We start from the raw sequence: 27,577 nt of genomic DNA on the forward strand, positions 1-27,577 counted from the left end.
TTATTTCCTTTCCCAATTCACTTCTACCAGTATTTGTACCTCAAGCAGAAGTGAAAATCAATTTTGAATCAATGCTACTTAATTTAGGCTGCAAGCAGTTCTGTTTTAAAAATTATCACATCTAAATTTCTACGTGATACTGTGATTAGCAATGCTAAAATATAATGTTAAAATATAAATGTCTGATAACTTATTAAAATCCTTTAAATGTTCATTTAAAACTATACTGTACCAGTAGTGCCTCACAAATCTTAATGAGCTGAAGAATATCTTCTCATTCAGATTAATTCCTTGAATGTTGGAGAAATGGCTATGAGCTGAAAAGCCAGCAGGCTTCCTCTTTCAGTTTATGACAAGAAACTAGGAGGAAAAATATGTCATCTATTAATTCAAAAATTTAGAAGAAGTGGCTCAGGAATATCAAGCGGTTACGTAGAGTTCCCTCTGTACTCGTGAGGTGTTCAGCCTTTGCACAATTCATTTCCTACCTCTTTAATCTAATTTGGCTCTTCTGACAACTGTGCTATGCACACATGGCCATTTTCTGATGTCAGAATATCATGGAAATTCTGTCAAATGATAACCAAAAAAACCCTAATTATCAAAAAAACTGATGGAAATTATTTTTTTTTACTAATAGGTATGTAATCCAAAATAAATTTTGGATAATCTTACTTTTATTGATTCTTAATGCATCTCAGCACTCTCAGGACAGTTTTATGCAACTAATTAAAATTGTATTTTATATGTTATCATCTAAACTAAATTCCTACTCACACATGGCATGACAGAACTAGAGCAGGAAGTTAATCTGACTTAAGTTATATTATTCATCATTTTTAACACCATAAAACTAAAATAATATAAATTTTGTTAAGACTGTAAAATTAATATTCTGAGTAATTGCATGTTAAGTTACGTACAGATAGATGAGTATGAGCATGTGGTACATATTTCTGCCTAAGCAAAACCAACTCCATATTTAATAAAAGATATGGGTTTTGAAAATCACTTTTTGTTGTTCTAAGTATTTCTGTAAAAAAAAGACTTCCTGTAAAATCTAAGTCTTTCTGTTCAAGTCTTTCTGTTAAAAAAAAAAGAAGTAAGTATTTACAACTGCATGTTTTTATTGCTCATTTTCAACTTGATATTTTCAACTTAAACCCAGGGGTTTAAATCACTCTCATTTGTCAACCAGTGCAAAATCTACCTATAGTTTCATCCCTGGGACATGGCACGGGCCATAATTTTTCTGTCAGGAAGGTAAATCTGAAGGCGCCTCTTTGAAAACGGGTATTTGGAACACGATTAAAGTCCATAAATACTGGCTAATCCCGTCGCTTTCACAAGATGTACTCCTTGTTCCCAAAAGAGGTGTTCCTGGCTCTTTGCAAGCCCTGTGAGCAGTGTCACAGGGAGCTCCAGCTCTGCCAGCTCAATGCAGGATCCACGGGGTGGGACAGGGATCTCACTTTGCTGCTCCTGACCTGCCGCGTCTTTTGGACGCCCCTTCTTCCCGAGCCTTTGGCCAAATGGACTCCTTCTACACTGGTCTCTTCCAGAATGGAGACTGCAGGATAAATGAGCAGGAGTTTGGTGCCAAGACATTGCCTGGAGCCCTGGTTAAGGCTTGGGAGTGAAGCCTCCCTGTGCCACCCTAAAGCCGCTCACTTTCACCTCTGCAGGACTGGGAGAGGAAAGCACCAGCCACACACTTGTGTGGGAAAGGGAGTAAAAAAACCCCATCCCTAAAACCAAGCCACATAAATCCTTCATGCAATCATTTTATTATCTGTGCATCTGCAACCTCGTCTCACAGCCAGAGTGTTTAATCAACAGATTTTTGTTCTGTCCTCCCCGTTCATCAGGGGAGTGCTGGCATGTTGGCTCAGCTCTTGCAACTCCTGACTGGTTAAAGGGAAACAGTCCTGGCTTGTCAGCCCCAAATCTACTGCATTTTTACTGCCCCACAGGTGTCCTACACACAGAGCTATGGGGCTAAAAATATTTAAAATTTAATAAATTAGCTAACTTTCCAAGTGAAGGAAGGTGGCCCTTAGTTTCTGAGTGGCCCTCAGTTTCCCTAACACAGTACAGGAGGCAAACTAGCAAACAGAAATAAAGAAAAACATAAATTCTAGAACACAACTATTTCCCCAAGTATTTAGTACACATTTACCCTAAAATCAAAGCTAACTAATCTATTCTCTTTAAATATACTTATTTTTCAGTTGGATTTGATTTTTTTCATGGAATTGTGCCTCACTACAATTTTACTATGCTCCATGGGCTCAAAATAGATTTAAAAATTGCTGCCTTCTGTATTTTAAAGATATAAGAAAACTGTATACCAGGAAAAAAAAAAGAAATCCACCTAACAGTAAGGTCTAATATGCTGTGAAATAATCTTCCAAGGAAATGGTAGACTTAAAATGAAACTGGAAAAAGCATAAGTAGCATAAAACAGAGGGATGGCCCTGAAAGAGATATACAAGATGAATTACGTCATCTTTCTTTATCTCTATATCCAAGTAAAATATCAGTGAGAATATAAAATCCAATAATTCTGCACACAAATGTCATGTCATATGCAATATAATGCTTTAATCCTATTATGTCTAAAATTTAATTGCAGTTTTTTAGAGAAATTGAGGGAGGAAGAGCCCTTGGTGTACATACAGATTAGATCCAGTTTCCACTCAAACAAAGCAAATAAATAGGCCATTCAGGTCTCAGTTTAACAACCCACATTAAAAGATAGGCATGTTTTCATTTGGAAACTCCAAAGAGTGATTCTGGCTTTTTAAATGCAAAAAAGACATCCCCTATCACTGCAGATGAAATAAAATAACAGACAAAATTAATACTTGGGAAATAGTAGGTTTGATTTCTGTTTCTCTGCAAGGCAATTTTCATTTCATACATATCCAATTAATATGCTCCATTTCCAATATGTGGATAAGTTGTTCTTCTGTAGATGAAATTTTCTTTCAGCTGTACTTTCACTAGAGAAAATTCCAGTAAACATGGGGGCACATTGGCACTGATAAAAATTGCCATCATTTCATTCACATCATCTCAGTAATAACAGAATAGAGCAGCTGAGGATGAGCTCCATAAACTTGTGTTCAAAACTCAGCAGAAGGAAAAGGAGCAGTTCCCACATTTGTCTGTTTTTTCTACATTAATGTGAAACTTCAGCTCAGGAACTGTTGGCTGCTTTGAGTTCCCAATGTTTCTAGTCTGCAGCATCCCAGCTGATCTTCAGGCACCACTGAAATAAGCAAGCTGTACAATAAAACTGGCCAATTTTGCCTCTTTGTGCCTCTTTGTGCCTGATTGTGGTTTTATTTTTCTGTGTGGGTAAGGTAGCAGGATGTGGCATAAGCTGGAGCACCCACTCATAGATTCCTATGGGCACCTCAGGGCCTTGCCAGTGTGAAGCACCCTTACTTCAGGAATTCTGAATATTTCCATATGAAATCTTTGCCTATTTGGGTATCCCAGAAAAAGACACGAGGTTGCAGGGAAGCCAGTTCTCAAGTAAGGCAACTCAAGTTTTCCATTACAATTTCTGTGACATGTGTGGTTCACTGACAGAACAAATGCTAAGGCACCATAGAGAGCATATCTGGCCTTACAAGGAAAAACACCTGACAGGTTCATATCAACTTTCTGTTCAGTGACTTCTTCAGTTTTCCTGTTTCCTGTGCTACTCTCAGACTAATCCATCTCCCTTTTTGGCAAGCTGTGTCAATTTTTAAATGGTTTTCTTTACTGTTCCACACCCACAGTCTGCAGAAAATAAGAAATTTTCCCCATGGTACATCCAACTCCAGGGATATAAATGCTCAAAATATCATGATATAATTATATGAATAGCAAATCTGACTTTTACCACATCTTTCTCATTACCTCCCTACAGACAGATAATAGATTTATGCCATGGAACACACAACGTAGATCTCAGAAGTTTAAAAATAACTTTGGTTAATATTTAATAAGAACAATTTGGCATAAGAACAGCTTAATAAATGCTCACTCTTCAAGCACTGCTATGGGATACATTTATTTGAGGTAAAGCAAATGCCAAGCACCTTTACTTCAGGTGTTAACACAAGATAACAGCACAACTGGAATCAGATGGTGACCTGAACACTTCCTTAAAAACATTTGTGGCCAAAACCTACACCTCACTGGTTATTTCAGCCAGAAAACATCATTTGACAGAAATCTCAGAGCAGTCATTCAAATATGACAGCACTGCTTTTCAAGAGGATTGCAACAGGCAAAAACATCATGTATTGCACTATTGAAGACTATCTAACTCCAATATTAAAGAAATAGCCCTCTGAATGACCAACAAGGTTATAAAAATCATGTTAAATCAGCCAAAATACATCCCATTTACATATTCAGAAATCAGAAGTTAATAGATATGGGTATTCAAATAAGACATATATGGCTAAAGCCATTTCTTAACAATCACAATTGCCTAAAACTTCTGATTAAAGAGAGAAACCAAGACCTGTTGATGTTCCCTTTGGAAGGGAGCAACAATTTGAAATCCAATTTGAAACTCAATTGTGAGCAGACCTGGAATGCCTATCTTTATTTAGAAGTAGTGTGGCACAGAGAACCCAGCGCACGCTGAAGTTGGATGATTTGTTTCAAGCTTCACTTTGTCTTCTATTTAGAGCACAGAAGAGCTGGAATGATCTGTAAGTACAGCAGACAACAATTTGCAACCCATCAGCAGGGTAGAGTCCTGGTTTAAAACAAATTAAAAGCTCCCTCTTGAAAGCTGAATGCCACAAAATATAATTTTCTTGGATGTGCATGCATTAGATTGCTCCAATTAAACTTGTAAAAAAGAAATAAATAAAAAAGCTGTTTAAAAAACTGTTTCAGGTACTCCAGCTATTATTCATGAAAATGCTGCACTTCCCAGCATTGTGGCTTATCAAGTATAAACTGGAATCCTACATTTTAAATGAAATGATCTGTAAAAGTTGCTATCTTTGTGAACATGAGATATTAAATAATTTCGGAGAGGAATGTGTGAATCAATTAGATTCAGCAAAATAGGTTCTGGGTATGTGAATATTGCGGATGCACCGAGACACCGTGTCAGAGAACAGTGCTGACTCCAACATTTTTCTAAACAAAGCACTCAACATCCCTGCTAGGAGATATATAACTTCATTTATACCTAAATGCCACAAACCCAAGGATATTTAGATTAATTAGCTATGCTGCCTACAAACATACCTCTTAAGAAAAAAATTATTTGTCCAAACCAGTGTTTTTGAAAGTGAGTTAAAGATAAAATTGTTTCCTACACGTTTTCCCAAAGGAAAGTTTAGCTATCATAAATTATTATATTGTTAAAAGGGTCTCAAATAAAACCAAATTATAATATCTCATGCTGCTCATCCTTTGGCTTCTATCCCAGTACAGGGTCACGGCTCTGTACAGAAAACACAGTGGGGTAATAAAACTGCCTGGAGATAATAAAATGCTTATTTTACAGCAAGCAACTATGTAGGACTTCTCCTTAGGAAAAAAAAAAGAAATAATCACTTGAATTTACTGATGGAAGATTCCAGGGATTAAGTGCTCATCTACGATGAATAGCACAAAGGTATCGAAGGCAACACTATTAAAACTATTATCACAGTTCACACTAAGTGATCTGGCTATAATTATAAGGTTGCTTTGGCTCTCAAAGGAAAAACACCTCAAAGTCGTGTCATGGCAGTGTACAAGTCCTATATATTTGTTGAGATGGAAAAAAAAAAGAGAACTAATAGTTTTAATTGAATATACGAAGTAGACTTTCATGTGGCAAAGTTTTGGGAGCTGGTCCCAGGTGTTCATAATTTTTCTTCTGTTTTAATACTCATTACAGCGTGTTCATGCATATTAGATAATGGAACACTATAATTAGCAGATAAAATACTCCAATACAGAGCATGGAGAGTGCAGTGAAGTACTGTTGATGAAGCAGTATTATGAGTGGTTAAAAGTTGAGGTATTCTACTCTACCATCAAAAGAATCAGCCAAAAACCTCACTGCAGCAGGGGCAGGGCCATTACCTTTGCCCTGCTGCCTGCAAAGAGCTGTAAGGAGTGGAGAAATGACTCCCACTGCCAGAAACCTGCACCACTCCTCCTGCACCACTCCTCCTCCTTTGGTACCATTGCAATGGTACCAAAGATGCCCTCACAGGGCCTGGCCAGGGGCTCAGAGGGTCAGGGCTTCAGTGCAGGGTGAAATTTGGTTCACAAAGAGGAGCAGAGGGCTGCTCCATAATTAGGGCAGCCATCCCAGCACACTGCTCATCCTCCCCAGCTCAAGGATATTGTCCTTTTCCAAATGAGATCCGTGCTCTATTGAGCACTCATAAATGAAGGAGATATATACATGTGTTATCTGTGGTGACACAAATCTATTATTAATAAGATACATTCACTCACAATCTGTTTATGGTGTTAGGGAAGAGAAAGAGTGTGGAAGCAACAGCCCACTCTTCCTTAGGGAAATCTCCTAGACAATAAACCTATTACTAATATTTTTTTAATTTGTTGGGGCTTTGTGAGCAGATATGTATCCTTAAGTCCTGCCTGTGCTGAAATTTCACCGAGACAGTAATGGCATTATGTTGGTAAGCAGCATAATTAAATGCTCTAAAAGCAATTAACTAAAGTGCACCCCAGCACCCTGCTGCTAGACATGGACACAAAGTCAGATTTTTATTCCACATTCCATGGTGAAATGGCACACAGCACCACAGCTCATGAAAGTCCATTCCCCTGATCTTTTCCACCTGCCCCTGAGCTGCCTGAGGTTTGTCTGCAGGCCCTGCCTGTGCTTCAGCTCAGCCAAGGACAGTGAGGGCTCCCCAGTGTCTTAAAACTGGGAATTCAAAGTTCTTTCCACTTTCCCCGTGTCAGTGCTCGTTAGTTAATGATACACCACAGCAGGAGGGGTTCAGAGCCAGGACAGCCAACCCTCCCAGGAGCAGAGCCTGCTTCAGAAGAGGTAAACTGCACTAACAGGGACAGAAGGAGGCAAAGAGGAGCAGAAACAAGGATCAGAACAAATGAGGGAAGATCTCTCCCCGCTTTAGCAAGGGAAAGGAAGCAGCACTCCCTACACACTCCCTTTAATTAAACCATGAAACATGCTCATTATCCTAAGCACACACTCTCACAAGTAATCAGCTCTGAACACAAGGTATCCTACTGCCACTGAAACCCGTCAGACTGGACACTGGGCTCACTTTGATGTGGGAAAAGTTACAGGGGAGGGAAAGGATTCAAATCCTTTTTACTGTTGGATGCAATCTGCAAAATGACCATTCAGGTGCTATTTATATACCAATATTGCTTTCAGACAGAGAGGGTTTGCATGTAAAAAGCACTGGCTTCATGTGGCATTTTAGGGGGTTGTTCTGACATTTAATATTTTCTTCTTAATGGCTGCTGTGATAATCAAACAAAACTGACAGGCCAAGTAACTTGTCCAAATAATACCAGAACAGATCCTCTGCTTTCTACACTTGTAAGATCAGCTCTGCTGGAGGCAATCATTTGTCATGATGGAAAGAATTAACTGTGACCTATTAATATTTCATCATTAAAATTATGCAAAACCAATATCAAAATAACAGCTTATCTGATGATGCTGAATGCTACAATTTGAAATTCAAGAAGGAGAGTAGTCCTTGAGGTTGGCAAAAGAAGTTCTCAGCCCCTGATGGTTTTATGAAGGTTAGTGTACATGATGCTGACAAGTTAAATGGACAGAGCAGCAAGAGAGGAAAGCTTGGATTTCAGCAAGTGTTGCCCATGACTAAAAATTACAATAAGCATCCCATGACCTCACCATAGCTACCTGAGAGATATTGCCAAAATCCTGCTCTCATAATATATACAATATTTTGCTGTACAGAAAATAGCTTTTATATGTTCAAAGCAATTCAAAATCCTTAATTATGGCTAGCCAACAAATATTAAATGGATGAAAATGCCTTAAAAAAAGAAAAAAAAAAAAAAAAAAGAAGAAAGATCTACTGTCTTTTGCTACTGAAGGACCACAGAGAAGAACATGGATACACAGCCATGGAGAAGCCAGGAGCAATGGGAACCAACACAGAACCAAAGGAGGTTTCTACATTAACACAAGGGAATAGCACCACAACAGATTTGAACAAGGACACTGAAGTTTTTGGTAGAGAATTCCCAATAGTGTGACTATGTGTTTGGTAGTCACCCTGAATAAGAAAATGCCAGGCAATGCTATTCAACACTAAGCTTGCATTTCTTTGGGCTGTTTCATGTAAGTATTGACTTGGTTCTGTTTGTAAGGTGGAACAAAAGGAGAATGAATGAGATTAACTTGTGGGAGACCAAGAAGGTGTCACCTTTCTAAAAGGTAATAATTCAAGAATAATAAAGAAAACATTTCTTTTTTAAAATCAAATAAAAATAAAGACATGTTCTTATAGTAATTTATCGAAGGTGTTTATTAAAATGAAGAAAAAATAGGTTCTGTAATAAAATATAAACTGAAGAATGAAGAGGAAATTCATTATTTACTAATTTCTGTTACAATCTTCTCTGGTTAGCTCTAGAAGTGTAACTTCTGTTGCCAGCCAGCTTAATGTAAGCTCAGCTATTTTATCCCTCATATAAATAATAAATGAAAATGATGGCTACATGACATTAAAAAGAGATTATATGGTTTTCTATGCTGGCAAAATGAGTGAGCTTTTTTTTTTAATTTATTAACAGCTTTTATATGAATGAAGGGAGAAAATAGGAGTGAACAAATGTCTTGTTTTTTTAAACTTGCATATGAAAAAGGACAAATGTTTAACTTCTATAACGTGTAAGGTCACAAGTTACCACGACTGAGAACTACCATATGTTCATTTTTTCAGGGGCTGTTTTAATCAGTTAATCTACTCTCATGCTTGCATCCAGCTAGAATTTTGGATTTTTTCATGTTTAGGTGGTCTTTAATACTAAAGACATGCTAAATTCATGCTGACACTGTAAACACACACAAGTCACCGGCTAGCTACGAGTGCTTTGTGCTTTATTAGCCCCTTTTATCTTATGGAAATCCTGCTCCACTGACCAATAGTGTAAAGGGCTCCATCTGGCAGGGGTGTGCCACTCAGCCTGCCTGGGTGCCATTCATTAGTTTATTGTGCATCATTTACAACCCTGCACACATAAAAACTCCAGAACTCACCCTAAAGGGTCTATGTGCTCTGCCTTTACCATACCCAAAAGGCTTTTTGCTTTGCTTGGAAAAAGATAACTCACTGTTTAACTGAAGGGCAGGTAATCCAAATAAGAAGGGAAGCTTCCACCTGAAGTGTGGCTATGTCTAATTCCAAAAGCATTTAAAGCTTATTAAAAGCAAATTTTATCCAGCTGAACACACTCATGCCTCTGGCACACCTTCCTGCCAAAGTAAAGACTCAAATTACAAGATAGCCCAACATTTAATATATAATACATTAAGTGACACTGTATTTCCTACGGTTATTGTGTCAACATCTGCTAGTTTTGATTTTAAATCAGAGGGTGACAGGACCCACTACTTGCTGGACCACAACATTTATGCTGATTTTGTTGTAAAAGAATGTGTTCAAAAGCCTGACTACAGAAACTCACCCAAACTTGTTAAGATTTCTGATTTTTAGTGCAATCCCTATTAATTAGGGGAGATACCTCTAGTTTTTGCACTACAGCATACATCTTTATGCCTCCTAAAAAGTTGAGGATGAATACCAATGCTCATCAAACCACCAAACTGATAATTTTGGCTATGCTCTGGTATCATAAGCCAACAGCTGCCTACATTTGCAGCCAAAAAAGGCCTATGCAGTGGAACTGCACTGAAAAGTTGAATGGCATTGCAGGGATGAAAAGAATGATAATTTGATACTGTTTTGGGAGATGATTTTTCAGGCTTCCTGTTATTCCATGTCCTGATTAGATGAAGCCCTGAAATGGAGCATCCAGCACAAGTTGGGCCTGTGTTTGGGAAGAGTTGTGAACTGTTTGCTTTTTCTGTGGTAAAGATAGGGAAAAAAACACCTTCCAGGAAAGGCAGATAGAAAAAAAACACCTTCCAGGCACTTAGTGGGTGTTTCTGTTTCAATAATACAATAACACACCTAACAGGCTTTCATGATCTCTCTCTAATTCCATTTCTTTCTTCCAGCTCAAAAAAAAAAGCCAAACAAAAACAGGCTCCAAAACCCAAGAAAACAAAGCAGCTGAAATGCAAGAGTGAAGAATCTTTTCCTACAGATAAGCAGCAGAACACAACAGCCTGGATAGGGTCTACGTGGGTGAAGAATAAACATAACTTTTTTAAAATGTTACAATACAGTGAGTTTCTTTTCCCTTCAGTCCTTCTCATCTCCCCAGCAATGCCCCAGTCCTGGGGGACTGGATTCTCTCATCTTCACCATACAGCACCTGCTTTGCCTCAAACCCCAGATACATGATTCATCCACTTGGGAACAACCTTTCAATGGTGACAGGATCAGGATCAAAGCAAAAGTTGTCACTAAACCAGCAAGCACTTCTAGCAAATAACAACTCATCAGTACCTGAGAGTGCATATCTGATAACAGCCATGCAAAAATGTATCCTGGCCAGAAGCAAGGCCATCATCATCACCCTCGGAGGTTCTTTTGCAGACACACAACAACCTTAAATGCAAAGTAAGGAAGAGGCACGTGCTGCTATCAAAGGGTGAGCTGGAATGTCTGTTCAACTTTGAAATAGCACACAAGGAGTGAAGGACCTTCAGCATGGTGTGCATCACACCACAAAGCAGCTCAAAGGTGGCTGCAGGGGTGGGCAAGGTACGAGTGACACACATCAATTTCAGAATCATATCCCCTTAGGTGCTTCTGGGGGGGTTAGTTGTAAAGCTTCCACTTCGCCTGTTTTCCTGATTACTTTCTGTCAACTCAAAGGCTGAATTCCCCTGGCCTAAAATTGTCCTCACTCCTTTGTCACAAGGCAGCCAAAGACTCCTTGTGACCTAAAATAAGGAGCATTAAGACTGAGAGTAGAAATATTCCCAGAGACAGCAACACATCTCTCTGCAAGGAGTTGTGGCCCAATCAGGCACGGTGATTGTGGAAACCAAAACACTGCAGACATCTAAATGTGGCAGTAAAAGACACAAAAGTCCTACACTTCTGAGGAGCTGCTACCTGGAGTGTGTGACCTCATCATTCCCAACAGTGACATGATACAAAGCTCCCCACAATTGCCCTATGATCTCCCCCAGATTTCCAGGCAGCTATAGCTCCTTAAGTAGTGCTGTTCTTTGACTACAAGATTTCATTTCTTCAGCCTAAATTTATGCTGTAAGGTCTTATTTTCATAGTGCTACACTGCATAACCTACCATTGCAGATTTGGGTAAGAAAGATGAGATTTTATTTAAGAGAAAGGAAATTATATGAAAATATCAGCTGATATTTAACAGGTGTTTAGTCATTGTGTGAGAGTTAAGTGTATCTCTGTGTGTGCCTGCTATAAAAACATTTTCAGTTTTTTATATGCTATAATTTTTATGCTATGAGCACTAATCATCTTTTAATATGGAAAACTGGAAAGACTAATAATTTTAACATGTAGCACAAAAGCTTGGTTTTGCAAGACAGCTTGCTTTCTGTTTATCCTCATTGAGATGTTTAATGAAGTGGTGCCATATCACACAAGTAGATGGGTTAAATGAATCAAATAATATTTTGCCTAATGAAAAGAATTTACAGAAAACTTATGCAAAAGGTTAGATTATTTTTTTTAAACACAAAGCTGTAATAGGAAGAATTCACAAAGGCTTCTGTTCCTGAGAAAGCTAGAAATCCTTATGAAAACAAGAGGATCAAGTGTCACACAGAACTCTCATTAATTATCAAAAACTTCAATATTGTCTGTAAGCTGTTTCACCGAAAAGCCTAAAACCTATTTTCTCACTGTTCCAGACATGTGCAACTAAAGCAAGGCTGAAACTGCTCCAGGACTTTTCAAAGTGATGCAATCAAATCATTCACATGAAAGCAGTTGAGATTTCACAATTCACCAGGACAGGATGCTTAAGATTTTCTTGGTCTCATTTCAATCTTAGCCTGGTCATCAATGACATTACTGGTATGACATTAATGTCACTTCTGGTATCACATTAATGTCAGTGTCACCACTGAGGAGAGCAGTGGCACCTTGGGTGCTTTCCCAGCGCTCTGCTCACAGGAGCCTCAGGTTCACAAGTCTACTTGGGACCTTTGCAGGATGCAGGAGAAAACTGTTGCTGTTGTATCAAACCCTGGTGTGTTCCTACCAAAGCAAGCAAACAAATCCATGAGCAATTGGGACCATCAGCAACCCAATAAGTTCTGCTTTTGTTTTTTCTGAGCACCAGAAAGGAGGGTATGAGAAAGCTTTGTTAAAGCTGGAGGAATTCAGTCACGTCTCCACACTCTGAAGTACCTGAAAACCGGTTTAAACTGATTCAGCCTTTTGCTAAAAATGAAAGAAAATTTTACAGCTTGGTAATATTCAAACTCAATTACCTTTGGTAAAAGAGCATTTTAAAAGATCTGCTGACAAATCTGATGCTTATACACAGAAGCAGAAGGACTGACCCCATGGCATGGTCTCTGCAGGAGAGACTGACCCCATGGCATGGTCTCTGAAATCTGGCATGTGTCATGTCCTTTGCCTCTCCTCCAAGGATCTGTCCTGTCAGGAGAGCAGTGGTTTCCACCAGCCACAGTGGGTCCAGGAGCCTCTGCTGCACATTCCAGCTCCTGCACTGCCTGGAAATCCCAGTGAAAGGTGTCTTGGGGATTCCAGCCTTGTGGCAATGTTTCTCAAAAATTCTCTCAGAAATTTCCAAGCCAGGTGGAATGTGCTGACAGGATTTTCTATGGCTATCACACCTATATTGAGAAACCCTTTTAATCTTCCCAGATCACAAGCTGATATACACAATCTCTATGAGCAGTAGAGAGCAGGGAAAGAATTGAAAAAGCCACTTTCTTCTTTTACCCAGAAACATTTTCATCTGCCTATAACTTTTCACAGAAGCAACTCTACATCATGAAGAAAGTATAACATAGCTGATTAATTGCAACAAAAGCAGAACCAACTCAGCACAATGCTGAGCATTAGGTAAGTACACACTGTAAACAGTAACAGACTGGAACAACCAGCCAAGTGGAAGTGATTGCCTGTAATTGTAGGTTGACACCAAAATTACTGGCTTCAAGATTGAATTTGGTGATAATGTAAATCACTCTCTGTTATTCTTTTCTTAGCAGCCTCTCTTATGAACTGCCTGAAGGAATATCACTAGATCCCTCTCTAAAGAACTAAATTCAAAGCATTTCCCAATTCCATTATGATTTCTGATGTTTCTCATTTAAGGAGATGCAGAGTTCAAAGTTTGTTTTTTGACATCCCTTTTGCAATCTCAGTTGTTAATATAAATCATAGAATCATAGGATCATCTAGATTGGAAAACACTTTTAAGATCATCAAATCCACCTGTTAACACAGTACTGCCAACTCACCACTAAGCCATGACCCCAGGTGCCACATTCACACATCTTTTAAATCCCCCTAGGGATGGTGACTCCACCACTTCCCTGGGCAGCCTGTTCCAGTCCTCAACATCCCCTTCTGTGAAGATGTTTTTCCTAATAGCCATTCTAAACCTCCCCTAGCACAGCTAGAGGCCATTTCCTCTTGTCCTGTTTCTTGTTTTCTGGGAGGAAAGACCAATCCCCACCTCACCACAACCTCATTTCAGGGAGTTGTAGAGAGGTAAATTCTCCCCTGAGCCTCGTCTTCTTCAGATTGAACACCCCCAGTTCCCTCAGCTGCTTCTCATCAGTCATGTGCTCTGGACTCTTCACCATCTCTGTTGCTCTTCTCTGGATGCTCAATCTCTCTCCCATGGAAGCTGCAGGCACATTTGCTGTCACTAAAAGCATGCCCTGGTCACCTTTCTGGTTGTCTCCATCAGTAACTTGATTTTATTACTGCTTCATCTTTGCAGGACAAATATTCCCACTGAAGTTAGTGCTTACAGGTGCCTCCTGCAATGACTGAGGATTGGGTGTAATTGAATGGGCTTTTTCTTCCAGCTTTTAAAAAGCAAGCAGAAAACAAGTAAACACTTTAGAGGACAAGATCTAAAATGCCCTCAGAGTAATTTCTTTCATGGGAGCTCCTCGTAACCAACCAACAAGCAAACCACATTTAACAAGCTTGTGATCACAAAGCCACCTCTCTGTCAGATCTGTCTTTCCTACAAGTAGCACAAAGAGGAAATAGAAGAAAAGACAGCAGAGATATCAATACAAAGGCTGTTTTTATATTCACATTTGGGCCCAGAGCAACAGAGCAATTTTCAAGCAAATCCCCTGCTCTTCCCCACTTAATGCAGGCTGGTGTGAGAGCTTGATTTGGGGAGAGTGAATTGGGCTCCACGCAGAGGGAAGGAAAGCAGTTGCTCTTGTGCAGGTGCAGAGTAAGTGCTCTCCACCCCTGATGGGTGCTTGGCCATTTCCACAGCCTCTAACCACAGGCCTGGTGGAGATGTTTGGCCTAGGGCACCACACTAAATATTTAAAACAGGACTATGCCATATCCAGCGTAAGAAAAAGCAAAATAATTTTCAAGATCTACAGAGCACTTTCATGTGCATGTTTCAGCATTGCTGGCAATCTGCACAACTTGGGTCCTGTGGACCAAGGAATTTATTTGTTACTGCTCTCCATTAATTAGTTACAACACACCTCAACACGACTGAGTGCCAGGATACAGCACTTTCTAATGGAGGGTACTGCAGAGGCAAAGAGCCTTTGGAGATAACCCAAAATAGTAATTAGTTAGTACTCAATTGATCAGAACATGAATGAAATAAACAGCATGGTTGCTGGCAGCATGATAGGCATTATGAAAAGCACCTTAGTTATTAAACAATCAAGTAGCACTTAGCTAAGGAGCTCACAGCACCAGATAGGAGACTAAATAACTAAAGAGGAAAAGGCACAGGAAACAGGCAAATGCTATTATCTTGTCAGATCTCTGAGATTTTCTGGAGATAAGTTAGAAAATGTTCTGTATTACCCTGTCAAAAAAAGTAAATACTCTGGCTGTACACTGTGCTGTGTGACTCTGCACACCAGGAAACAAATCCAGTCAGGAAATGCATGAACAATGGAAAGTTGTTTTAATCATAAATCAGACAATGACAACACATAAATATAACACTACAATTTACACACAGAAAATATAACTTGATTATCAACCTCCTTATTTATGAAAGTTAACTTAAAATTAGCACTTCAATAATCTACTATCAAGAAAAATTTGGAGTAGAGTTGGAGACATTCAGTTCAGACTTAAGGTATTTTAATGTGACTAATAAGCAGATTTCTACTCAATTTTTATTCTCAGAAGACTACATTCAGAAGCAACTGGATTTGAGTTTCAACTAATTCAGGTAAAATGATGAAAATTTGAGGCTAAAAAAAAAAAATACAGCTGAATTTTTCTGGTCAAAGGGGTTTCAAAGGTACTATCTTGAGAAAGGATTAGCACCTCAGAAATTGCCACTTCTGTACAAGTCAAGACTATAAGAATTCTGTAGCTCAAGCTTTCTATAGCCCTGCACTTCTCAGACCTTAACACTATGCATTAATTTTTGTGAAGTTCCAGCCTGTCAGAGTTTGCGAGTTTCTACTCTTGGAGCTACATCCAAAATGAAGGAAATGAGTGATTATCAGACTGGGTAATCCATGGATTTAACCATGCAGGGGCATGTTGGTCTTAAAAGACATTGCTGGGGTAAAAACTCCCACCCTGTGCTGGCAGTGGTTGTTGATATCCTTCAGAGAAGAGAAGAGATTTGCCAACACATTTTTTCCTGTAGCAATAGTATTTGCGCCAAAGAGTCATGCAGCTCCCAAAACAGAGCCATCATTATCTCTGACATCGGGGCACAAGTATGGAAGGTAACTAAGACCCATCAGAAAAGCATGTGGGAAAATGCACGATAAATAGACAAAGGATTGATCATAAAAATGGCTTGAAACTTTCCTTGACATCTTCTATGAAGAAAAAAGTGCAAAGAAATTTTACAGAAATATGACAGTGTCCACTTAACTTCAACAGACTTGCTAGCTTAAAAGCTATCCACCATGAAAATTAAAATATTGTAATACCAGTAAGGTAAAAAAGATGCAGACAAAGCAACTCTGAAATCAATATCAAAGATATGCTTTACAGCAAAAGCAAAGTAGCTTGTTCATGTAGAGCAGTAACCTCACAAAGAAATGAAAATCAACTGGCATAATATCATTTGCTTGTGTCATCTAGACAACTGATTATTTTCACACCTCTCTGTCCCAAATACTACTCAGCCTCACTTTGTCTTGTACTGCTTCTTGTCAGATATTCACCGTCTGAAAGACTCGAGTATCAACCAATTTAAAAAAAAAAAAATTTGCAATTTCAGCACAAGTCAACACATGCCAAACTGAAATCAATCCCAAAGAATTTTAAAATATCATTTCTTTGTCTCTGCATGATTCTTGAAAATCATGTATATAAGTTTATATATTCACATGGTGTTTTACCAATATGGAATAATATAACCTGCTGTCCCAAAATGCCTGAATGCAGAAGGAGACAAGAAGAACCAACATGAGAGAAAACACAGAATGACAGTCAGAACATGTTGAATGAGGAGTGATTACTGGCACACTCAGCTGAGAAGCAAAGATTTCTGGCATGACTACATTTTGAGAAAAAACATGGAAATGGCAGGAGAGGAATGAGCACAGAGCTATGTACAACAAACAGAGCACAGGAATGACAAAAGCCACACACATCTGAACCACAGAAAAATAACAGTAGGGGGAGATAATTTGGAAAGGCTTGCTCCGTAGGGGTGGAGTTTAGGGTAAGGTTCAGCTTGCATTTATGCAATAAAATATACATTTGAAAAATGTTTCTTATCAGCAAGGAGTAGGTTAGGCAAGCGGGAAAACACAGAGTACAGTTGACACAGCTGAACTGTAAACACAAAGCTAGTGAAAACACAATCCAAGATAAGCTGAAAATAAAAACAGAGAATTTCTATTTCAGTCAGAATTTCATTTTCATATTGAATTCATCCAAAACTGCCATTTTAAATGTAACTGAAATTGTCACAAAATTTCCCATCTGCCTCACGGAAGGCTGAAAACTCTTGGAGATTTGCTGCATCAATGTAGAAAAGTTTGCTGCAAAGAGCATGGCTTTTTTTTTCTAGAGCAGAAAGTATTTGGTGGAATAGAGAGAGTAGGAATCATTTAGATTATACAAGTACATCAGCTGGGGCCTTGAGTGGTTTTGTTTGATGAGTCATGGGGTTGAGTAGGACAGACTTTTGTAGCAGTGCTTTTGATGGGATAGAAGGAGGGAATGCACATGACAGTGAGAGGGAAAGGAAAAATTACAGTGAATAAGCCAACACATAACCAACATAGCCAAAAGGGCCTGTGGTAAATATATTTTCAATTCCTGGCATAGATCTAAATGCATATTGTCTCTTAAATACATTCTGAATTATTAATATCAGATTGAAGAATGAAAACATTCAGAATGATATATTGAATGTGTTTTCCCATCCATTTCACACTAACGGCACAATTGATATAAGTCAATATGAAAATCAATGCTGAATATTTGGCACACTACAGAGCTACATGGCAGAATCCACTGAGAACTAATACATTCCAAAAATTAATAATGTGCAAGGAAATAAATACAAATTATATGTAAGTCAATTACATAAGGGTTTATGATTTCAATGATAAAAAAGAGTGCCAGCTGTTAAAATTAAAGAAGCCCTTAGCAGGACAGGACAGTTTAACATTATCAATGGGCAAAACTGTATATTTATATTTTTAATCACACAGTAATTTCCTAATGTCCTTAGAAATAGTCCCACTTCCTTAAAACATGTTCTCCAGATGGATTTCTTTAAACAGTGAGGAAAAGAAAAAGAGGTGTAAGCATGGAAAGAGGAAAGAAAAAGCAAATGCACAGGGAAAAAGATAGATAGATATAGTTATTGAATGGGAAGTTCCTCTGCCTTTCTTTTAATACCTAAGTAGCATTAATATGTCGGGGTAGATTAGAAAGGAACTAAAAAAAGTTCCATCTTTTTTACAGAAGTTAAACAAGTCTTCATATCTTCATTGTGCTGAGCTGGTCTACCCATGGACTCAAGAACATCTGTTTTGTGAATGAACAAATAGGACTTCAAGGACAAGGACCAAAAGAAATTTCTGTTACAATGTAATTATGATGAAAAAATGAGTCTGTAAGTGGTGTCAGTGAGTTCAATGCTCATCGCTGTGACTCCTGATGAGATTTAGTTGACTTACTAAGTTTTCTTGCTTTTACCAATAAAAATCTGCCTGAGATCTGAACATCAAGTTGAGATGTTTATGGTCCATGTGTCATCCTCTACAATAACGAGTCTACATTTGGGACTTAATTAATACAGCCAGGTCAGAAATCAGCTCATCCCTTCCTGGGGATGTGATGGCTCTGCAATGCTAACTGGTGTAAAGAATAGCACATACTTATTTTTCCACAAGAGTCAGCAGAAAGACTGAAAATACACAGGACATAGATCTACTGTCATTTCTTGCAGTCGCTTCTCTGACCTCATGCATTTTTTAAAATAACAAGTATTTTCTTTTCACTTGCCACAGCATTTGCTGTCATTACTCAAAGGGTGCTTTGTCAGAAAGAGCACACCAGATCCATGTAAAATTATTGGCACTTTTACACTGCATCTTGCAGCATCCTGCTTTTTCTGAGTCTTGTTAGTTTAGAAGTACAAATAATTCTTCAAAGTAAAGGTTGATTTAATTTTTCAACATTCATAAGCTCATCTCTTTCGTTTTGCTTACACCATAATATACATATTCAAATATCTACAGGCTGCGGTGAGGAGGTGATTAATGTTTTATTTCTTGTCTAGTCCTTCCCATTCCTGTCTGCCACTTGTGTGATATTGGGCAGAAATACTTATGGGAAGGCCTCTCTCACCTCTATAGGTTAGCTGCTGATTAGGGGATGAGCTAGAGATATATGACATAGAGAACTTTGAGTTCGATCTGGGCTTATGGATAATAACCACACTTTGTTCTTGCTGCTACTGGAAGAGAGTGATATGAGCAGAACTACCTCATGCCAAATTGCTGCAGACTGGCATTCTTAATTTTCAGAGGTAGGAAAACTGCCACCTCATTAAGAAGAACACTGTGTTATTAGTTTATTGGCATGCTACCAGCACTGGAAAATGCAGCATGCCTGTCCTTGTGGCTAAAGGCAAAAACCTGGAGCAGCTTATAGGAAATTATTTCTTTGGACAAGAAGCAGAGAAATAGTGGCTTTAAAGAGACTTGACACAGCAGCTAAAAGTAAAGAACTTTCTACTTGTGAATATATCCTTCCATTCCAGAGTATCGTCCTAATCGACGCATTTTCATCCACTTCAATTATTTTAAAGACCCTTGAATTTGAGACAGCTGATTGACATTGCAGCATGAAAAACTCAACAATCCAACAAAGGAGATGATATCACAAGCAGGTCAAAGTGCACTTCTATCATAATGCAGATTCCTCCCCGTTTTCCCCACCTTCTACATTCTAGTGACACATGGGAATAAGATTAATAGAAAGGAAAAGCAGCTTTCATTCTGAAGAGTCTTTCTGAAAATCAGCATTTCCAGCATTTCAATACTTATTTGCCACAGCAGGGAGCTAATCCTTTAAAAAACCCCAACCCAATCAGCCAATCCACCAACTGAACTGAAAGAATAATGACTTCTTTGAAGTTTTCTTTCATTACACTGGGAAAGTTCAGATGCTCTTGCTGGGACAGTTCAGATGTCCCAACCCACACTAATTACCAGACAAGTCCTTCCCGTTCATTTTCATTGTTAAATGCCAGAAGCCAAGGAAGGTAGGCCCATAATGAGGCCACTGCTCAGGTATTAGTCTCTAGCCAAGAGCTAATTCTCCATCTGAAAAACTTTGTTTTCCGGCTTCTGAAACTGCTCTTTCATTCCTAGCATGGTTTAATTGACATGTAAACCATCATACATCTAGTTTTCCTTTCACATGAAAGATTACTTGCAAGTGGAATGTATCTAAAATGAATGGCTCTGCTCCATCATTGTACACTGCCCTTTACAGGAGAAACAGCTAATGGGAGAGATGCATTGTTCTGCTTGGGATTTACAACCTCACACTGTCTAATTATTCACAATGCATTATCCATCATACCACAAACCTTTTCACAGGACTTGCAAAAAATATTTGTTCCAGTTAGGAGCAAAACCTAAAACAGAGCTATCAAAAGCATGCACAACCTGGAATCCTTTATTGATTTTTTGAAGTATCAAACCTGCTCAAGTTCACTTTTTTTTAGGGTTTTTTTTTTTTTGAACAAGGGAATTTCTGAAATTTAATATGTTCAGGTGAGTGAGGCAAATTAAGTGTTGACTGAAATGATAAAATGTTTCTAATCGCAATACTAAGGAATTATTTTAATATCTTTCAGGTTGAAAAATCCTATTCTGCTTTAATTGGCCATTAAAAATTATAATACAGTTGTAGAATTACCCTCGTAATGAGTAAAAAAAAATTACCTAAATATTATAAATTGAGTACAAGTAGATACTGAAATACCAGTGGGATTAGATGGGTAAAAACTGCTTCCTGATTATAAAGCACTTTAGGTCAGAGATTAAATACAGAAAAGGTAAATAATGAATGATAGTGTTAACATTAATAAGCATTCGGGGTTATGAGGAAATAATCTGGTTTGTGCCTATTTTCCACTACAGTGATATCCATGTTCCAACCACAACTGGTAAGTGGATGGCTTCCCTGTTTGCAGACTTGACATTGCAGAGAGATTATGGGGTTTTGAACTGATATTAAATTCCACCGTCCCACTCTGGATTCTGTACGGATATGGGATGGCATTTTTGTATTTGCACAGGAGACACAATCCTCACAGTGCCTCATGGGCTCTGTGTCACACCAGCCAGCATGGTGAGGATGGCTTGGACACCACTGTGAGGGCAACAGGCTCATGTGCAATTCCCTGGCTGGAGTGGCCAAGAGCACAAGGTTTCTTGGGGTTTTCAATACCTGGGTGTCAAAAACATGATAATCATGATTGCTCCTATAGAACAAAACCTTCCAGTGAAGAATGCACTAGATACATCAACCTTGATTTATCTTCCTGTGATGGACCCCTGCAGTAGGTCTTCAGTAAACACTGCAACAATAAAATTTTATTGCATGGGTAAGAAAAATAAAAACTACAGTGCCAGAAGATACACATGGTGCCTCTACAGCCAGCCCTGAGTGCAAGTTTCCCACCAATCCCACCTGAAATATTAAGCACTTTTACCACCCAGACTCAGAGGAATAAATTCTGAGTTTCTTATGTTTAAATGGATTTCTGATCCCACATGCAAATCAAGACATTCTTTAGGAAGTTTAATTTTCCAAACCAGGCACACAGGATGGATCTCCTCAGTCAGCTTGCAAAACTGATGCTGTTTAAACTGAACCACAACTTACAACCCTGCTCAACACTACTGATAAGGAGGAGTACAGAGTGATTGGACCATCCCCAAGAGAGTATCTTTCAGCAATTTCCATGTGATGAAAAGAACCGTCTCCACTCATTTTCATGCTTTTCATTTTTGCAGCAGAGATTATGATATGTAACATCTTTCCATACGTGTTGCGACAGGATGAGACCACACACACAAAGACAATCAAGAAGAGCAGAAAGTCACTTCAACTTTCCTTTAATCTGTTTGCTAAAATCTGTCATGTTCTGCCCAAAGTACTGTCATTTGTACAGAGCACGCTGTGTTAAAGCTTCAATCATACTACCCAAATATGAGAAGCCTGGAAGCAGCCATAATGTAACTGGTGTCAGATCACCACAGCTCACACGTTTCCAGGAGCCTGACATCTCCAAATAAAAAGACAGCTCTTTATTGCATTTTTTGGAAGCGTGTCCATGTTTCAGACTGAATCATATACATGTCTCAGTGTCTGTGGTGATCTATTTTTCTCTGAAGCATTTGCAAAATATATGAAAACACAATCCACTGTGCAGTTTATTTGCTGCCTCAGAGAGGTCTGAGCCAGTCCATTGAAATTCTGTACAGTTTGCCTGATTTACTTGACATCCCAAGCATAAAGGAAGAGGCACCATCAATAATCTACTGCATAAAAAGCTGGCTACAAATACCTTCTAAATGATAGATTAAAATCACATCTCTGTAGGGACAAAGTTCATCTCTGTACAGGTTACTAGCACAGATTTATCAGCCTAGAAATTCTCTTAGACCAGAGGAATAATTTGTGGGTCAGCTCAGTTGGCTTGTAGGATCAACAAAGAGGGTGAGCTCCACATGATGATATAGACAGGTTTTTGTGGGTTTATCTTTGCAAGAGTGTTTCCTAGGCCCAACCACAATTTTAATAGCTATTACCACTTATCTAGGATAAGAAACCCCAATGCAACCAGCATTCAAGTTAATGGGCTGCTTTGGGAAGCATGGTACACTGAATAAAACTCTGACATGTTAGCTCCATATTGGAGCATGGAAAGAGTTAGAGGCCAAATTCTCCTCAGAAATCAACAAAGAATCTATGTAGTGTGTGTATGGGGGATAGAAGCTTGTATATTTGTCTCCATTTTTATTCCAGCTTCTAATTATTTATTTAAACCGTAACACATAGGTGCACAAACAACAAGAGATTCTCTGCAGTTCCTGTAATAAAGCCAGTCAGAAATAATGGAGGAGCTGGATACTTGCAGTGCAAACCTGTTTTAAGTGGAAAATATCTCTGTGCATCAAAATAAATGTGAGGTCAAATAAAAGGAGTAGATTAAAACTCATTCCAGAGCCAAATTCCTACTAACACTTTCTGAGTGTAATCCAAAGCTTTGATTCTGCATACATGCATACATTTAACTTTGAGCTAGGAGGAGTGAAATTTCTTGTAAAAATTAAATTATACATGTGCACTTAGAGACTCAGATTCCCATACACTCTGTTTACTCAAAAGGATAAAAGAGCCAGAAAAACATGCTAGACCAAAGAGAAACAAAGAGCAGATTCCTCCTGGAAGAACTGCAGCAGCTGCTTACATTAGAATCAGACTGGCTTTGGATGCTCAATATTTAGACTCTTCTGTAGCACTTATCCAACCTGGACTGCAACTTGACTAATTATGTGTGAAAGACTCCCATTGAATCACATGCCTACATTGAAACAGTCCTTAAATATTTATAAGTAAAGAATCTTATAAACACCAGTAATAGATCCTTCGAAACAAAACAGAGCCTTCCAAAAAATAGTAAAAATCTTTATACTTCCTGAAAAGACAAGGATTGAGGATACCTGACATCTTGCAGGTATCATGCCCTATTGCAATTTTATTGCAGGCTTTGACACATTTTCCACAGCTGGTAAGGAAAAAAAAAAAGCTTTCTTTCATATTTGATCAATGGAATTTTTTATTAATGTTTGAAATACTTAAATTATTAGTGATATGGTCATAGAAATCTTACACAAATCATTATCTCTTGGGAGAACCCTAAAGAAAAATCTTCAAGGAGTAAAGAATATTTATATTTCTCTTTCTAGCAAATTTCAGCTGCTCATACTTTATGGAGGAACTCTGTGTAAATGAAAGCCTTTCCTGCCAAAGTCAAAACCTTCAGCATGTATTTTTTCCCAGCTTCACTTTTAATTTATTGAAAAGGCAAAGTTTGGACTGAAGCTGACTTGCAGTGAAGTCCGTGTGGGTTGAGGAGTTAATGCCATATTTAATGCATCCCTGTAGGTAGATATGTTCTTTGGGACACTAGGTAATATCCTCTCTGGGACTCTCAGCAGTTCTATGTCTCCCTCTATCTTAGTTCTTACACCTAAAAAATGTGAATGTGAGAATATCTGTGCTCTGCTGCAGAGCACTTTCAGATTTTAAGGGGGAAAGGTGGAAGTTAATGTGAGCTTCACTCCTCAAACCATGACAATAAAAATACAAAATCACGTCTGATAGCCTGAAAAAGTACCAAAGTACTGCTAAAATAAGCAAGACAGCTTTTGGCTTTTGTGTGTATTCGTGCAGTGCCATTAGAATCATTGAAGCTGCACAGATAATGTGGAAGGGTTTTATACACAAATTACACGGCCGGGGTTTTTTTCCTTAAAAGCAGTTCTAGTGGAAACAAACAAAATTAAGGAAAATGACAAATTATTTCCCTCATCATGGCAGTATCAAATAGAGATTTATGTCTTTATTCTTTAGGGATTTCTATGACTGCATGAAACTATGAAAACTATATCCAAGGTAAAAAAATACAGAAAAATACAAAATAACTTCTACCACTCAATCAAAGCAAATGTAACCTGGAGGGCAAAAACCTGAAAAATCTGTAGACCAGAAATCTCCATCATTTGACTTTTTTTTTTTTTTTAGGTATTTACTCACAATAAATACTTAATTCCTTAATTTCTTCCAAGTATACAATAAACGCCTCCATTTTTTTACAATGTACCCTGTCCAAACCAGCCTGGCAAACCCTCAGGAGCTGGGGCCATTGGTGGTGGGACCTGGGTGTTATTTTACTGACTGTGACAAAATCCCTGGGCAGTTCTGTTGGGTTTATTTCATGCACACAATATACAAGAGTATCTCTAAGGCAACAGAGAGCTCCTGAGCAGAGACCAAAAGGCTTTATAAAAAGCCAGCTCAAGAAAATGCTTTATTCTGAGGTTTACTGGAAAGAAACTCTACTATCAGAAACATTAACAGCCTGCTGTAGATTCAAGTAGAAGCTTATTTTTATAATTTAGGCTTTACTTTTAAAGTGTTTGGCTTCTGAAGATGTACAGAATAAATTCATTTTAACACAAGACAGGGCCTGAATATATCAATGGTGACCAGTGGGAATTGTGTTTATCACTTGCACACATTTCAGATACCTTTTTTTGTGACTGCTGCACCTCAAGAGGGTAAAAACCAAGCCTCAGTCTTGAAACTAAAGGTCCTGTTTAAAGGATTAACTGACTTAATAAAGACAAAATTTGGATAAGAACCAGTGCAAGCAAGCCTACAGATAAATGCATTTCTTGCTGGGTAGGTTTCCTTTTCAAGAGTTATTTATGTGTGATGTGGTAACAACTATTCAAATTCTGAGCAAAATCTTGCCTGTGCAGTTGGGTCTGGCTCTGCAAGGCTGATTATTTCATCCAGTGCAGTTCTCTATATTCCCATAGGCCACTATTTTGCTACTACAGTGATGGGCTAGCTAATGGTAAAATCTTAATTATGGAGTGATAACTTTGAAAACCCTAAATTCTTTCAGAAAAGAAACATAAATCACCAAGAAATTAAATAACTGCTTTCAGATCAAAATACTAAACCTAAAAATGTCTATTAGGAGCCACAGTAAACTGTTTCAGTGTACTTTGAAGTGGAAATTCAGTGAATTTTATGAAATTCTACAAATGTTGAGTTACACTTGGAATGCATTTCCACTGGGTTATCAGAACTGAGCAGCTACTCTATGAACAGTAATAGGTACAGATAAAGAAAAGCAATAAAATTATTACCACTGTATGGAAATTATGAAAATGTTATATTAAAAGTGCTCATCTGGAAAAAAAACCCCTGCTGCATACATTTCAGCAGTGTTATAGGTTTTCCTGCAGGCCTGCATATGAGGACTTCACTCAGATCATGAACTTGCTTGTGCTTTTGTTGTTGCTTTCATAAGAGAATAATATTTCCTTTCCTATTCCTGTATCAGCCAACATCTTGAATTGTTTGCAAAAGGAATAAAAACTGCAACACAGTTTTAACTTTACTCCTGTGCTTTTTTGAGCTCAAGCCTCCCTCCAGTGACAGGTATCGATTTACTGCAGGTCCAGCTGAGGCACTAAAGGAGTTCCAGATCTACCATTAGCCCTGACCCTCCTGCCCTGCAAGGACAGTGGAAAATCCCAACACAATATTGTGTCTTTCTGTTCCCCAGCTTAAAAAAATCCTCCTCTGTAAACGTATATATACAGGGCTGCCTGAGGCTTTCAAGGGAGATGCTTTGCATCATGCTTTCAGAAGGCTCAGAGCTCCCGTATCCTTTGTTGCCTCTCTCTTGATCTCTTGGATAAACTATAGAGCTACATTAAATTTTAGTCACTTACACTTAATCCTGGAACCCAGGAGAAAAACAGCGCCCTATTTTTAGTGGAAACTTATTTGTAGTGGTAAAAACTTGGGTGGTGCTCATAAATTCCTAGAAGAGAAAGCTCAGCTAAAGTGAAGTGTTAACAGCAGCCAAAGCTGCTGCCTATCAAAGTGTTAGAGCATAAAGCAACCCAGTAAAACTTTGTCATCCAATGTACTGGTGGAGCTGCAGGGCAAACAGCCTTCAAAGAACATATTGCACTGCCTGGGAAACCCCAAATCTAATTTAACAATAAAAAACAAATAGAGTTCAACGGAAGTTACTCAAAAATCAATGGAATTGAATCTTATCAGTTAGGAGGTTTTGAGCATATTAGAGAACTCTGGTTGGGGTAGGGTGTTGCCTGCTGTTTTATATTTGATTTTGCTAAAGGGCATGAGACTGTATTTCATTCTTTAACAAGACACCAGTCTTGACTTGGTCATTGTTCACTAGAGTGCAGAGGCTGCAGACATGGTCTGCTTCCATTGAGGGGACAGGAAGGGGAAAATGTTTATGCTTCCCTGCTCCACACCCACATGCCAGCAAACAAAACACATTCACTAACATCAGCAGAGATTCAATTACAGAATTAATCCTTTCAAGCAGGTGGTTTCTGGTGAATCCAGTGCCAGAAATGGGCTCCGTGTCAGGTAAATCCAACTTCTACTGCCAAGGAGTTAATCAAATAGTTATTATAACTTATTACTGGTTTAATTTGAGGCCTACAAAGCATTGTAAACATTTCTGAGTTTTTCATAAGTAGCACACCAATTATCTATGTCCAGATACCAGGGCAGATAGATAAATAGATTATTTTGCAATTTAACAGGTGAATTATTGCATGTGTGTCTCTGTCTGCACACACTGTTCAGAAATTTATCATCAAGTCTGTTTCTTACATCGTTTGACATCTTTTCCACCAGCAAAAAATGTCAAGGAACCCTTAAATACATATGTAGACTGTCACATAAACTGCAATAGCTCTTACTAACAGCTTTAAATCATGAAATAAAAAATAAGGTTGTAATATTAATGTTCACTGGCACTGGTTACACATCATTGTACAGACAAAGGAGCTATCAAAGGGGATCAGGAAACTCTGGCCTTTTAAATGCTTTCACTCAGGGTGGCTAAGTTTCAGAGAAAGTGAACCTCCCTTCCAAGTACAATGCACTAA

This window comes from Molothrus aeneus, chromosome 10 (genome assembly GCF_037042795.1).
Source record: "Molothrus aeneus isolate 106 chromosome 10, BPBGC_Maene_1.0, whole genome shotgun sequence".
In the NCBI taxonomy this organism is placed as follows: domain Eukaryota; kingdom Metazoa; phylum Chordata; class Aves; order Passeriformes; family Icteridae; genus Molothrus; species Molothrus aeneus.